Source organism: Girardinichthys multiradiatus, chromosome 21 (genome assembly GCF_021462225.1).
Source record: "Girardinichthys multiradiatus isolate DD_20200921_A chromosome 21, DD_fGirMul_XY1, whole genome shotgun sequence".
Lineage (NCBI taxonomy): Eukaryota > Metazoa > Chordata > Actinopteri > Cyprinodontiformes > Goodeidae > Girardinichthys > Girardinichthys multiradiatus.
This window is the reverse complement of record NC_061813.1, coordinates 27,429,254-27,446,120: the sequence shown is the minus strand read 5'-3', so window position 1 is coordinate 27,446,120 and position 16,867 is coordinate 27,429,254. Positions and strand designations below refer to the sequence as shown.

The window sequence follows — 16,867 nt, the reverse complement described above, 5'->3', positions numbered from 1 at the left end:
AGTGGAGATTATCGCATCGTTTATTACTCTGTTGGTTTTGTAAATCGATTAAAACCTTGTTGACCTTAAAGATTACTGTTTAAGCAACTTTAAAAAACAAACGTAAAAAAAACCATAGCACTACAGATTATTGTAAACAATGAAAATAAAGATGTATTTACTTGAATGGAGGTTTAGTCTTGCAGGTTTTACAAGATCCGTGAACTATTTGTGTATCAACAGGACTCGAATGCATGCATGTCATGTTTTGTAAATAGTAAGATCAAAATGCAGACATGAACTTGTTATGAGCATGGTGAAGGATTTATTAATGCGGAGAATTTATGGAGAACTTATACTGAGGTATATACCCCCTCCATAGTGACTGGATCTCCTCTATCCAGTGTTCATAGGCCTTCTCCAGATCCACAAAATACACGTAGACCAGAGAAGTGTACTCCCATGTGCCCCTCAGCAATTCCGGGAAACGATCTGGTCCACTGGTCCATGGCCAAGATGAAAACCACATTGGTTCTCCTGGATCCGAGGTTCAACTAACCGTCGGAGCCTCTTCTCCAGCAGCCCTGCTTTTGAGAAAGAAAGTTTACCCAAGGAGGCAGAAAGTGTGATACCTCAATAAGTGGAACACACTCTCCTGTCTGCTGTTTTGGACTACCATGGCAACCCCTGCTGTAGTGTGAGAATTGCATTCTCATGAGTCTTCAGGCTCTGTCCCCTGAGATCATTTGTGGGGAGGACTGCAGAAATATAGGGTATCTGGGTGGCTTTTAAGGGCTATCGAATCCTTGTATGCCCAAAACAAGAGCTGTGTCCTCATTCTTAGCACAAAGTAGAGCTTATTCCCAGTCACAATGGATGCCATCAGGCCTGTTCCTTGAAATGGACAGACTGATTAGGGCTTTGTCTGCATTAATGCGGGCACTGCTGTGGTCTGTAATAGTGGAGAAAGAGCTGAGCCAAATAGCAAAGCTCTTGATTTTCCAGTCAGTCTTTGTTCCAACACTGACCTATGGTTTGATGAGGTGGTTTGGGCATATGATCAGGATGCCCTGTAGGGCACCTCCCTTCAAGGTTTCCCGGGCATGTCCCACTGGGAGGATACACCATGGAAGACACAGAACTCACTGGAGAGACTATAAATCACATCCGGCCTGGGATCCCCAGAATGAGATGGAGGATGTCACTGGGGAGGGGGATGCCTTGAACATGGATGGATGGATGGATGGATGGATGGATGGATGGATGGATGGATGGATGGATGGATGGATGGATGGAAGTTGTAACAGTGGTATTAAGAAAAATGTTGCAAGTAATTACTTCTTCCTTGTGATCTCTTATTGACAACCATTGTATGGAAAGAAGTTAACTTTTATAGCATCAAAGAGATTCAAGCCTGAAAATGGAACAATCATTGAATATGTTCCACAGCATAGCCAAGACGTTGGGATAAAGTGGAAGGAATGTAAAAATCAAGGACGAAACATTGAATACATTGTGAACAAAATGTAAATGTCATTTTGAAAGGAAGAAGAAATGTAATGAAAGTTTGAATATGTGGAATAAAACTCTGATACCATCTGGATAGAGGTTGGACAGACGCGTACACTTCTGTGGGAATGTGCACTACTCAGTACATGGAATTTTTAAAGAAGGAAATTGATTGAAATATGAACGCTGAGTTTTTTTGTTGACAGTAATACATTTCTTATCTATTTAGTTCCTAAATATATTCTGCTTTTGAGAAAGGAATAAAGAAATTAATAATTTTCCACCTCAAGGCACTTTGAGTCAAACATTTAAGGGGACATTGTCTCAAATGTTCCAACAACTTTTTCTCGGCTTTTGCATTTATGGATCCAATTATGTGATTTTTCTATTTACTGCATAATAGTTCAACCACTGCGTCACATTTAAATATTTTTAATGTAAATGCTGGTAAGTGTGGAGTGGATGGTCTGTATAATTTTATTAGGGTCATGATGACTCACAACACTGCAATTATTTTGTGAAAAACATTATTTCATTTTCTAGGTGGGTGGACTTTAAAGTTTAGGAGCCACAGCATTATTAGACCTTCTGGAGACTCTAAATTACATGTATAAAAACTCAAAGAATTTATTTTCATTCTATGTTTGATAACCGCTCCAGTAGACAAAATTAAGAAAGGTGGGAAGTAAAAATGATTCTTTGTAAAAGGTGAGTTTTACACTGAATGATTTTAACAGCAAAACGACATGTCATATGATTTCCATGAGACAATCACAATCACAGACTCCATTCCTGACTTTCCGTCTCTCCCTTCATGTGAAGCGCTCGTTCATACGTTCAGTGATGCCTCTGCAGCCCACAGACGGAGCGGTGCAGGAAGATACTACGGTCTCTGGGACCTTACCGTACAAGTAACGTGCTGTGATCAATCCAGACCTCAGATCGTTTTAAAGGAAACAAGCAGTTTTCAGCGGAAATCACAGGATTATTCTCTCTTGGGCTGTCGCACGGACTCCGCTCGGACAAGGTAGGCAGCGAATGTGCATATTGCTCCCCCCTCCGCTTCATTCATTCTGCAGAGAGAATGTGTTGGTCATCAAGTAAAGTAATCATCTGTATTATAAAAGATGCACTTTTGAACAGATGGGGCTCAGAGCGTATATAGAGCGTATAAATGATCAGATTTTTGCATATAGATGTTTCAGAGGTGCATAACTTTCTCCTTATTCTGAGAATCTTAGAAATAAGGTTAACATTCCTGACAAACTTGGTAGACTGCTTTATTTTAATTGGCACGTTGACAGCTGTCCGTACTATCTCCGCCTAAGTGATAATGAGGCAGTTGTAGAATATCCAATCACCCCCATCCATGCGCTTTGACGGCAGACTTGCGTCTGCTATTGCGTATTTGGCATTTAAATATGAGGACGAGATGCAGAATTTTTGTTTTTCCGCGACGAGCGCACTTATACCATTCCCTTTTACCATCCATTAAATCAGAGCAAACGGTGTTATCACTTGTGGGATGATTTTGCTGCTTTATACAGTGTCATCTCACCACACATCCAGGGCTGTGGGATGTGAAATTGACCATCTTCCTTTTAGAGAAACACTCTCCAGCTCTTTCAGCCTCCTCTTTTGTAATAGGGACTACATGTTCGTGTATCCATGTCGAACTTATTCAGCCTCTTTGGTACCCAGTTTTCTTTAAAGATAGTTGGGTTTTCTGAGTCTTTCCTACTAGCACTTCTCCACACTGTGTGATTACAGTCATTTAAACACTGCCTCAAATAGCATTACCAGTGCAATTCAACCAGTAGAAATAAACAACATTGCATCTGCAAATTTCTCTCCAGACTGAATCCACCTGCAGTTTGAATGGATTACTGGTCTGATTCAAATGCCGTGCTGGTTTGTCTTGGAAGATACAGTTGTGCTGTTTGTCTGCTGGTGAAGATGAAAATTATTCTATTAGGATATACCTAGTAATTAGGCAGCAGTGTTTGTGCTGAGGCTGGGAGTCAGGGGAATGCAATAAACCCCTTTTTTCAGGAGAGGCACTCTGAGATCTGAAGATATCAGAACTAAGAGGTCAAAGAAATATGCTAAAGCCATAATTCATCAACTAAATGGAATGTAAGGCTTGAATAACACAGGGAGAACATTAAAAACTGCTGCTGAACTGAATTGCTTCTTAAAATTCTCTCCTTGTTATCGTTTTCTACCTAAAGGTGCGAGGCAGACATTTTTTCTGCTCTCTTATCTCAAGTATGCAGCAGTCCAATCCAACAATCTGTTGATCTTCCACTGCTGCCTGTGAAACTTCTGAAAAGACCAAACGTGTACGCTTTCTTTATTATTCACAAGGCCACAGCAACGTCCCCCGCACACGAGAGACTGTCTGCCTCTTCCTTGATTGTAGGGGTTTCCTTATACTGTGAAAACAGAAGTTTTGCTTTTTGGCTGTCAACTAATGTTAGTTTCTGAACTCAACTCTAAAGGCTTGGCTCATGCTTCATAGCTCATATTTTTACACTTCAGTTTTGTTAATAAATTAAAAGAATCCACCTATTTGGAAATGTTTTATGTCTGCAACCCTTGTGATTTTTTTTTTTATCATTTAGCTAAGGGTTTATTCTGCTCCTAAGCTTATTTTTTAAATTTTACATGCAATAACATTGGCATGAATTTCATTGATCATTGCATTTTAATAATGCATTTGAACAGTCCTTTTTCAACCAGAATAACATTGCTATATACAACATCAATTAATTTCGAAAAGAAGAATAAGGGGCTTGAGTTTGAATATATGTGAATTTTATTTAATTTACACAAGATCAAAAATATACATACAGGGTCAAATATATAAAATACCCCCTTTAATGTTTAACTAAGTTTTCCTATGCGGGATCATATTCATCACACACGTTCTATCACACAAGTTTCTTGCATATGTTTGACTGGATATTTGACCACTTAAATTGGGTGGATTAAAGCCATGGTGGATGGGTCTTCTAGAACTTAATATTGGCCTGCTTTATTTATCCCCAAACCAGTTCTGATGAGTGTTTGGGATCATTGTTTGTCGGGAACACCCAACTGTGTCAAAGTTCCTCTCATCTGACTGAAATATTTAGCTCCAATGAAAGAAAATTGGTTAGGCTGTTCAGGAACAACCCCAAAACCACTGGATATACTGGAAGATGCTGGATCGCCAGTATCATTGTCTACAGTGAAGGGATCTTAACATGTACATGGATTGAAAGCTTGCCGACCAAGAGGGAAAACTCTGCTCCGAAACTGACACCTTCAAACACAAGTGAAATTTTTAGTTACCTGCATGGAGAAGTGACATGTTTTCTGGAGAAAGGTTTAATGGTGAGACAAAGCCTAAGCCATTTCACTGCAGTGACAAGGATATGATGTTTGTTGCTGTCGAGGTGAGGTTTTAAAATCTAAACACTTTACCACTTGTCAGGCATGGTGGTGGCAGCACTATACTGTGAGCTATTTTTCTGACAGTGGTATGAAACAATAACCGAGGAAGACTACCCCCTAATTCTTCAAATTTATCACAGATCAACAGCTAGATTGTTAAAACTTGGACGTAGTGGGTGGTGGAACAGGGCACTGATCCCAAAAAACTCTACATTAGCCTTCTTTAATGAATCAACCTCAACTCTACAGTCCATTTATGAAAGCAAAGTGTGCTGTTTGTAGATAGATAGATAGATAGATAGATAGACAGACAGACAGACAGACAGACAGACAGACAGACAGACAGACAGACAGACAGACAGACAGACAGACAGACAGACAGACAGACAGACAGACAGACAGACAGACAGATAGATAGATAGATAGATAGATAGATAGATAGATAGATAGATAGATAGATAGATAGATAGATAGATAGATAGATAGATAGATAGATAGATAGATAGATAGATAGATAGATAGATAGATAGATAGGAGAACATCTATCGATCGATCGATCTATCTATCTGTCATTCTGCCCTCGAGTTCAAGTTCAAATGCATCATCTATTGACGTTCATGTCAGTAATGAGTAAATGTGAACTTCTGACCAGCACTAAAACGAATCTTCTCTGCTACAAAATACCTACAAACACTGCCTAAGTAAATCCTTTTAAGGTGTGCCCAGTGGAACATTGGAAATGCTTTTAAGTGAGAGAAGGGCTGTTTAATAATTCAACATCTCTGTATATTTTTCACACTTCCTACATACCCCGGCAAGTCTCACTTGATTATGCAGATAATCCTGTCCAGATGAAATGCATCATCACAGACAGTGTAGAATGGCCTTGTTGTTGTTGCACTATTTGAGATTGTCTTTGAAGCTGCAGAACACTGAAATTACAATATATATAATCACATATATATATATAAAGGCCATCGAATTTTCCAGGACCATAGGGTAGATGAGCAATGGCACTATGATTGCATTCTAACACCCCAGGGGTTAACACAAGAAGATTCTGCAAAGCACGATGATGACAGAGCTGTTAGTCATAACTTATGCCCCCTGCAGGTTTTATTAAGGAGGGCCGAAAGTCTCGGCTGTGTCGTAACAATGCTTGTGGATGACAGCAATGATGAGTCAGCTGTTACTGTGTTCTCCGACGTACTGTAAATACTCTCAGTGTTCTTTTTCCTTTGCCAAATTTTGATTACGCCTCACTGTTGCAGAGCTGGGGCCTGTCGAGTCCCACTATGTCTCGCTCCTTCTCTGTCACTTGCTTTAGAGAACAGGACTTGTTCTATTTCCAAGACCTCAATGATGAGAAGACACACAGTTTTGGATCAAGGGGACTCTCTAAGCACACCTGCATCAGTCTTGTAATTTCTGTTTTCATTCTTTTGAAAGTATTTTAGAACAGAAAAGAACATGCAAGATGTGTTTGGTAGGAAGCCAAACACTGAGGTTTGAACAGCTCAATGTCATATCTAAACACAAGTCCTCACGAGGACACTGCATGGGGTCTGAGGTTGTTGAATTACCCAAGGTTCACTTCTTGAGTAAATGAACAAAACTATTTCTATTTGCTATCTTCTGGCTTATTCTATCACACAAAGTGAAGTAAAAAGCATGTTGTGTAACAGTAATTGTCCTGTTGAAACATGATGAGAAATTAGAAGTATGGAGTCTTATGGAATAAACAAAGCATTAAATGCAAGATTTTGCCTCAAGGAATTTTTAAAAATGTAATTAGTTGAGTCATTATATATGCTTAATTAATGTAACTCATTGGTCTGTAAGAGGGGATCTTTGAATAGACTTAGAAACCATTTCCGATTAATTTGGATCATGCATTGGGAAAGCAGATTACTGTTTGGTATTGCTGTCATCTCATTGGATAGGCAGGTTTATGCTCAAGATATCTGTGTGTCATGGCTAAATAAAGTCACAGTTATTGAATGTCTGATGGAAACTTGGACTGTTTAAAATGACATGAGATTAAAAAAAAAAATCATGCCTATTCATGCCGAAGGTCATGCAACAATTTATTCCTTCAGCTCTTATTACTCCATTGTTACTTCAAGGCTTCTGTCTTGAAAAAAAGGCTCTCTATTTTTTTAGATACTTGGATGTCAATCATGAACATGCTCCTTTGTAAAATATTTTGGTTTGTTTTCTTCTTTCTTTGTTGCAAAAGAATAGGACATGCATTTGGGAGTATAAAGATGTTTTGTAGACATGCTCTCTGTTACAGACCCATTTAATTCTGGTGAGAGAGGTAGCCTTCCAGCAACTGGGGCATGCTCCAACTGCGAAAGGCCAGTGCCATTGTTGGGTAACATAATCCACCAGGGAGGCCTTAAGCCGGAGACTTGGGGAGAGATGCCTTTATCAAAGCCGCTGTACGGATGCAGATGCCTTTCACTGCTTGAATCTGTTGCAGAATGCTAAGCAACTGTTAGTAAACTTGTGTGATAGAGTGCACACGTTACAACAATGTAATAATTCTGAATTTAAAAAACCCAGTCAGTCTCGCTTGTTTAAGGAACTGTAATGATAGTGGCAGATCCTGATATAGTTTTTTCCTGATGTCAACGTGAGCAGATGTATGGCTGAATGTGGATGTACAAATGGCTCCTCTGGGGGAAAGCCATCCCATCGATAGCAGCGTGTGGATGATTTTAATGAATGTTGTGGAGTGTACGGTCATCTGCAGAATTTATACACATAATAATGTGTCTGTGAGAGGTCTGTTTATGGTTAGTGCGGCTCAAGATTGATTTTATATGGACTTCTGCTTCTGTATTGGATTCCCTGGAATCTAATAAGCTCAGACATTGCTGCTCACAAGCAGAAAGCATGTGTTTACACTAGATTGACAGCACTGACGAAGCATTTTGTAACCTTGTTTTTAGAGCTGCAACAATTTCTCAATAAGTTGATAGTGGAAATTTGGATTAAGGCACCTAATGTGTAATTTCATAAAGACAAGAACTTTTAAAATGTCTTATCTTTACACTAAAGAAAGATTAACTTTACATGTAGCATTCAGTTCCAAACCAAATGTTCCTCCAAAAAGGAGGAAAAGAAAAACAACAGCATCAACAACAGAAGGGTAAATACACAGTGGTAAATAACTGTTACTGTGTAAATTCACCATTAAATGAGCTATAAAAATCAGTCAAACTTTCATAACATATAGTTCATCCTCTATAAAAGAAAAACTAGAATGTCATAGTAGGCGTTCATTTACCGAAAAGAGATTGCTCAGGAGAAATTATTCACCCAAATTGCGATTATTTCGCACATTTGATCACATTTTGTGATGTGACCAAAACATCTCGCATAGCATCGTTTGGGATATATTTTAGTCGTCAAGTGATAACCTAAACATTCAACTGAATGGAGGGTAGGGCCAGTGACTATTGTGACCTTATGGGCCCAACAGTGACAACCCATCTGCACTATTAGCATGATGGTTCTGACTGCAATTGATTGGCCGAATATTTCCAAAACATGTTCAAAACTGAAGAAGCCTTTTAGATATAATGTCTTAAAAAAATAAGAGTCCAATTAACTTGTATTTAACCATGTAGGTTTTTCTGAGATCTCATTGACAGGGCTTTAAACCATTAGAACAGTAGGATAGCCAACGACTTTACTCTCACAATTATCCTGACAGTGTAATAGCGTTTGTCATCCCCAAATTGTAAGACATTGTTTGTAATGTGTCATAGTCTCATGGTATGTTGCCTAATCATTTTAAGATTAATATTTTTGCAGTTGCCAGGATGCGATGATCAGCAGTCAGTGCCCCTGTCGTGTCAGCCTATTTAACCTCCACAAAGTACAGATGTCACATCCCGCAATAACCAATTAGTATGACATTTCCACTGTTACCTGGCGCTGATGAGGGAAATTTGCAATCCAAATATGTGGGTGACCTCCATTTTATTATATTTCAGTTTGACACAATTTGGCATAGCAGAATAATAATCTTGTAAAAAAAACAACAACCAAATGTTCTGCCAATGGTAGGTTATTGGTCTAAAAACATAAATAGAATGCAGCTTACTGAAAGCTGGACCCAATTAGGAGTTAGGGAGCTTTCAGTCATGTTGCTATGACAGTTTTACAGTTTCTCAGAGTTACGGATTAGCTTTCTAGAGTAGTGAAGGAGATTCTCCTGACCTGCCAGTGTGCCTCCATGCCACAGCTCTCTGCAGTAGCCTGCAGCGTCTGGACTGGCCGCCTCTCAGTAGCTGACAGGAGAGGGAGAAAGATGATGAATCAGACGCATGACAAAGATCTCCCCGGCACTGATGACGACTCAGAGTTTCCGGACACCGTTACACAGTGAGGGAGTGTGTGATCATAGTTACATTTATTTTAAATTTGTCAAGCAAGTTTGTAGTTTCTTTACTTACGCAACTAAGCCAACTTTTATGTGTCGTGAGAGAAAGTTCTGCTACTGCTATTCTTTGAAAATCATGATTCACTAAACGCATTAGGCATGAGCTTGTATGAGATTTTCACACTGTGATAATTGAGTATCACTGAATTCACAAAAATCTATTAAATGATCTAATTGTTTTTTTTTTTTGTTTAAACACAGCAATTATTAAGACTATGTTGAGTACTACAATACTGACGGACATTTTAACTGGATTGGACTTCGTTGGTTTGTTGTTATGTCATGAAAAGCCAGCAAAAATGCTTTTATCCATTAGCACTGCATGATTGAAGGATGCAATTTACTTACAGACTTTTTTGACATGTCCCAAATATCTGTGACAGCCTGGCTTATGTGGTAATCAAGTTGTGTATGCTGCACGGTCAAATGCGTTGTAAGGGATTGTTGAAGCGATTTTTCATATGGCATTGTGTCTCCTTACGCCATTGCAACCAAGGGCACATGCAGAATGCTGTGACCAGGGTAATAATGGCAACTGAAACAGTTTATTTGCCATTGTAAAGCTTTTGTTCTGTTGAATCTTTCACAAACTGTATTATCCAACCTCTTTTAGTAAAATTTTTGCTGTAGTTAAAGTAACAAGCAGATAAATATATGATCTTGTTTTGCTAACAACAGTTAGCCTGTTTCTTGAGAAAATACCTTTTGCTTCTTGAAATTAACTGGGACACATTAATTTAGGTCTACTGTCATTTCCAGGTACCATCCTCTTGTTGTTAAGGGAAAGTATTTAGGCTTTTTCTTTAGATTCTGGAGTTCCCCACATGAAAAACAGTGTGCATCTTGCATTTTCTCAATAGAGCACTGTTAAATGCCACCAGGCTGAGTTGCACTTATTTCAAGTTCAAAGTTCTCAGAAAAATGACCACCACTCATGAAGGTGTTACTGTGAACCGGATAAAAAACACCTGCACGACCACCACTCGTGAACGTGTCAATTTTAACCGGCACATGCACAGCAATACAAATTACCATATTAAGAGTGATGGGTTGCACTCCTTTCATTTGTATTCATTGACTGCTTATGTTGCTTGTGACCAGAAATATTTTTAAATGGCCTAGTTTGTAGCCTTCTTTCAGCCAGCTGAGCAGCAATGCCCAGCAACAGATTAGAGAGGGTAAGCACTGCTTTACTTCCTCGATACAGCTAGAGACACCAGTCACACCTGTATACCTTGTCTAGTATTTCATTAAAAGGACTGTAAACTACAGGAAGAGTATTATGAAAGATTCTAGAGATTTGAACCTGTAACTTTTTTTAACCCTTTTCAAAACCAGTCCATCATGTCATGCTTTAAACAGAACTATGCTTGTAAATATATTGATGTCAAAAACATTGTTTTGTTTGCATAGCATTCAGCACTCAAAATAACTTGTTTTATGAACTTTTTCTGTCAAGCAGCTCTCTTGTCACCAGCCCATTATAATCTGTTAGAGTTTAATCAGCTTATTTTACTCCAGATCTGAATTAATCTACTTGTCCCTGCCTCAGAGAAGTAGTTCGCCTTAGGTTACTTTATGCCAGTCCGAGTTTCCACAGGAGGCCCAGACTATCATGTGTCCAAACATCGAAGTAAGCCTTTGTGAGCTGAGATCCTGTGTATTTAAGGCAAGGAGATTTATTTCAAGAGCCCCTTACACAAGATAAGCTGGAAAAGGTAGGTGCACTGGAGCCTATTTTTAAATCAGAAGTGCAAATCTGTGGTGATGAAGTAGCAATAAGCAGCACAGGATAGATGATATCTAATGGCAGCTTTTGAGTGGTGCTATCTTCTACCAAAAATATGATTTTAATTGATCTCATCCCAAGACAGCACCATGTAGATAAATAGCTTACGCTGTGTCTTTTAAGGGTCTGAAAGCAGAGTACCCATCCTTACTTTGATCCCATCCTTGACAAGGAAAAAGAATGTGAGAGATGGTCTGAGATGGTCCTTACTCTGCATAAAGGTTTGACATGGTTGTCTTGGATCCACCTGGCATCAGTGCAGACTGAAAGCCCCTTTATGTTCCTTATTTTAATTTTGAGAGAGAGCCTCTCGAGACAGGGTTTCCAGTAGAAAAAACTCTTGAGAGGAGATTTTTCTGCTTTAAAACCTTCAACTGCTCATCGTCCTTCTGTGCCAGCCTGCAGCCCTTCCAACATCTCCCATTGGGACCTAGTATCAGCCAGTCGGCATTCAGCATTAAATTAATATGACTAAATTTGTTGGATTACAAAGCTTAGGCATGCCCCTTTCTAATTAATTATGACTTATACATCAGCACTTTTATACTCATTTTGGCAGGGCTCCTTTAGCAAAAAACATCACATGACAAGAATCATGTTTAGGGGAGTCTTACAGCAATACTGATGTGACTGTAACACACATGCCTAATAGACCATTTCTAAAGCAAGACGGTGTGGGCCTTGATGTAATCATAGGATGGTGATGGATTTTATATTGGGGCCTATGAACTGTGGAATGTCCATGTGAGGAGAGGCAGGGCCCTGAAACTCTGCCAGATTTCATTTAACGCTCCACAGAGCACAGCTTCTGAGATGGTGACATTTACATGGCCCTCTATACCACCGCTAGATACCACCGCTGCTGGCCCAAGGCACCAGCTAAATCAGGCACAAGAGCCAATGCATGAGGAGCCAAGGCAAGCCGTAGAACAAGGTGGAGATGGATAAATGCTGTGTAGAAGAAGCACACAAAACGACAAGACATTTAGAGAACTGTATTTTATCACTGTTTTCCTCAGTTTAAACAACTTAATTACTTATTTTTCTGCTTTCACTCGGTATACATTGCTTTTGCAAAAAGTATTTTGAGATTTTGTCACGTGAAAAAAACAGAAGTTTTTGTTACTGGATTTTATGCAATAATTCAGAGATCCCCAATAGGCAGGCCGGGGTCCAGATTCAGACTCAAATGAAGTCTGATCAAGAATTGGATAATCCTTGAGTGAAAAATGTCTTTTATTCATACAAGATGGATTGCATATTCTTTCTATGAAGTAGTTGCTGTTTTGCTAGGTGGAGAACTTGTGAAAACTGCCTCTATATAAATAAATAGAATAATGAAAATGAAACATGGTCATAATGGTGTGGCCTTCACTTGTATTATGCCTCGTTTACTCAGATACCCCTAAACAAGGTCCAGTGACATAAACTACATTCAGTTTTCTTTGCTATTCTTCACTATTCTTTGCAAAATATCCCTCACTTAAAATTGAATGGATAGCATGTATGAGCACCATTGTCTTAGTCTTGCTACAGTTACTCAGGCAGGTTTTACGTCTGGACTTTGACTAGGTCATTCTGAAAGAGAAAAATGGCTGATAAATGATTCTAAACCATTTAATTGTAACCCTGTCTGATTGTGAACCTCTACCCCAGTCTTGAGTCAGCTGCAGCATTTACCAGGTTTTTTCAAAGTTTTCCTGTGCCTTTTGGGAAAAGAAACATTTCCACAACATAATGCTGCCACTATCATGTTTCAGTGTTGTAATGATGGGAGAATTTTTCGAACACTGGCTGGTTGCACAGTTGTTTGGGGTATTAAAGACATTGAGGCAGAGTACATATACAGACCAGGGTATATTTAAAAAAGAAAAACAAAATCATTGTCTTTCCACCATTCACATATGCCCTGCTTTGTGTTGTTGTATCATAAAATCCTACTAAAATGTGCTAACGTTTGTACTTCTAACTTGGTAAACTAATCAAGGAGTGGTCATAATTTTTCAAGGCAGTGTATGCAAAGTAATGAATTCCAGGTAACATATGAAAGCAATACATTGCTGTCCTGTTTCTGCATTACTAATGTTTACTGTGAGTGTGTGTGTTAGTGGGGGGTGTTGGAGCACATGTTTGCTGAATATTGGACCTTTTGCACATTGCTGGACACCACCAGGCCTTCCGGCGTTTCGGCCATTTTGTATCCAGGACAGTCCGTTACTAAAAATCCCATCGGCCACTGCGGTTGATATGACAGGGGCGTCCCAAGTCTGATGTCACAGGAGATTATAAAGGAAGGTGACCCCCTTTAAAGAATGCCTTCAGCTGGAGACCTTGACACGGTTACCACGCAACTGAAGCATCCTCTGGAGAAGAAGAGGTCCCACGTGGAGTCTTCCTTTATTCTCCTTTGTTGGCCAAAGAAAAATTCATAAAAGAGGTTTCTGGAATAAGACGCCAGAAATTTCACTTTGCCGATCGAAGACGTGAGTTTAACACGTAACCAAAAAAAACCACGGAGTTTCAAGGAAACGGATCGCCACCTTGTTTTGTCCAGTCGACTCCTGATGGTCAGATCATATTTTCCCCTTTCGCCAAGGAGGCCAGAGGACGAAGATTGACCGCTCTTCCTGAAGTTAACTGTGGACGCACATTAACTTCCAACTCCCCCCCCCCCTCTCTCCCTCTGCTCAGAAGGAAGACAACAACAAGTAAAAGCCATCCTTTATTTTTATTTATTTCTTAGAAAAAGTCTGGGCAGGGTGGAGGAGGTTTTAGTGCGATTAGATTCGCCATTTAATCTAATGTGTTCTGAATTATATGTACATGCAACCTTTTATTGAAACTTTGATGTGCTGTGTTGGATGTCTTGAAGCCGCTGTGCTACCCAGCTTTGTATGTGTTTTGCGGGGTTGTTTAACACCTGAGAGCAAGCGCAGGCGCGCTGTGGAACTGAACTGTTATAATAACCTCATGGTGAAATTCACCATTTTCTTTGTTTTCAACTTTACTGCTTACTAGCTTGGTGCCAAAGGTTTTATAACTCTTTGTGTGCTCACCCCGCTCAGAGTTGGGGGATGTTTTATGACTTAGTATAACTGAGTTACAGTTTGGGCTACGCTTCCAAACTCCGTTCACCACCACATCCCTTTGTCATATTATCATTTTTGCCATAATTTCACTACACTCACTCTATCCCTCACCAATCCGCCACTCTCTCTTTACCTCTGGTTGCTTGATGTGTTTCCCAGACAGTAGTTGAAAGCATAATGACATCCACTTACTAAGATCTCCACATGAGGTAACCAGTGGGTTGGAGTAAACATGGTTTTAGACCATAAAACAATTCAGACTGCAGTAATAAATAGCTTTTAGCAATAGTAGAATAATCTACTTCTGACAGCTTTCAATTGAAAAAATGCAAAGATTTCATAAAGAAATCCAAAGATTTCTAGTTTTATATTTACACAGGAGTTCCCATACTGGATTCAAAAGAATACAGACAATTGCGGAGTCCGTTTATTTTTTAAGGAACTGCTAAATTTGAAGCCTGTGACAAACCTTTTTGTTACCAGGCCTCCCATGTGATTGCATGTATAACTAATCGGTCATCATTATATCTAAAAAGCTGTTGTGTAACCAAATACAGTTAAAGCATGTTTTAGTAAAGTGTTGCTCTATAACTATTCTGGCTGTATTATCAGACGCAAAAGGTTATGAGGCAGATGGACATAATGACTGGAGTAACTCGAGAGCAGGTGGATGTCAAAATTGTACAAGTACGTCACAGTCTGGTGAATCAGCGCAACTGTCAGGCAGATGACTATGTGACACTTTGTCCATTACCAAGATGTAAATCTAGCTTTGGTGCATACTATCTGCCATAACGAGTTGATAACAAAGTTAAGGAATCATTAGTGAGGATGTGTCTCTGTGGGGCAGGAAGAGAAGGTGAGCTCAGGGAGGCTACATTGTGACAGATGGCGATTGTATTTGTGTGTCAGTGTGTGAATGCACAATGCATTAGCACAAGTCGTTTTTTGCACAGAAAGAAGTGAGAAGAAAACCAAATGTGGTATTCAGTTGGTGACATTGATAGCAGCCAGCTTTGAAATGATTAAGTATGTTGTTTTTTTTCAATTATGATTCATTAGGAGGGTCAGCTTTGACAACAACATGATTTCAGTTCTGTTTAAACTTTTTAGCTATTAAGTTGTAAACCTTTAAACACTGTGCCATGAAAACGCATTTATATTCTGAGTGAGATATCCCTGCGAGGTTACTAGTAGGTTACAGTAAACAGAGCAGCTGCGAACTATGAAAACAGTTCTGGCTGCTCTCAAAGAAAAGCCCCAGGCCACAAGAGAACTATTCTGCATCTGAAAGCATCACTTACAGCATTTAAAGATCTTCCATGAAAAAGTTCTAAAATTGCATAAACCGATACAAATTTATGTAGTATTATCCACTACCAAGCACCTGTGTTCATACCGTCATAGCTTTTTCACATTTTGTCACGTTACAAAGGTTTAATGTCTCATTAATAAAATGACAGAGAACATTCTGGTTTGGAGAGCAGTTGCTCCTTTCTGGTCCCACCATCCTTGTTTGGTGTAACTGTTATTTGACAGAGACAGCCATCTCCTTGGAAAGTTGAGTGATGAAATTAAAGGACACTGCCCCTTTTAAGCATGGTAAGGTTATGTTCTTTTAATGGTAAAGTTGGTATGCTAAAGGTCTAGAGCAGTATTTCTGAAAGCAGGATGATTAACAGAGCCCAGCTAATTATCCAGCTAGTATTAGCTTTCAGTGTTTCTACATGAGGCGCAAAACAGCAAGAAGCAATAATATCCTGCATAATAATCACATTTATTTAAATATTTCTCCTAAATTTTGAGGGTGTTTATTCCATATTTTGCTTTAGTCTTCCACCACTGTGTAATGCCGCCGGCTTCAATGGGCCTCAGCTCATTTGAGATGGGCTGACGGAAAGTGGAAAAGTGTGCTGTGGACTCATCAGACCCCATTTCAAATTGTTTTTGGAAATCATGGACGTTGTGTCCTCCGGGCCAGAGAGGAAAAGGACTATCCAGATTGCCTGGGTAACTTGCACTTCTGTGAAGGCACATTAATGCTGAAAGTTACATACAGATTTTGGAGCATCATATGCTGCCAACCATGCCAGATCTTTTTCAGGGATGTCCCTACACATTCTGCACGTGTCACAACAGCGTGGCTTCATAGTAGAAGAGTGCTGGTACTAGAATGGCCTGCCTGCAGTCCAGACTTGTCTACCAGTGAAAATATGTGGCGCATTATGAAGCACACAATACGACAATGTCAAATGCGACAACGCAGACTATTGAGCAACTGAAGTTGTATATGAAGCAACAATGGAAAGGAGTTTGATACCAAACCAACTGTATTTATAAAGTGTTTTAAAACAACCACCGCTCAAATGCAAATCATTGTATTCTGTTTTAATTTATGGTTCATACAATGTTCCAACTTTAGCTGTAGCTGAAACAGACTTTATTTTTATTAAGGATGCACATATATATAATATATTGGCATTAACGCAGGTATCTATCGATGTTTGGGAGCAAAACTTATAATATTAATAATTGATGTTTAATTCCTTCTTGTTGCTGTTTGTGTACGTGTTTCCAGAGGATGAGGGGGTCAGCCATGTGGTATTT

The 16,867-nt window shown here is 39.3% G+C and overlaps 1 protein-coding gene across 2 annotated transcripts in view; it reads left to right on the top strand.

The window, feature by feature from the left end:
* The first annotated feature begins 2,330 nt into the window (after positions 1–2,330).
* Positions 2,331–16,867, top strand: part of dlgap1b (discs, large (Drosophila) homolog-associated protein 1b) — a 157,809-nt gene continuing 143,272 nt past the window's right edge. Inside the window, exon 1 of one of the 2 annotated variants that reach the window (XM_047349695.1) lies at positions 2,331–2,515. The gene's annotated coding sequence lies outside the window, so the exon portion shown is untranslated. The remainder of the gene's footprint in view (positions 2,516–16,867) is intronic. The other variant, XM_047349694.1, reaches the window with a different exon arrangement.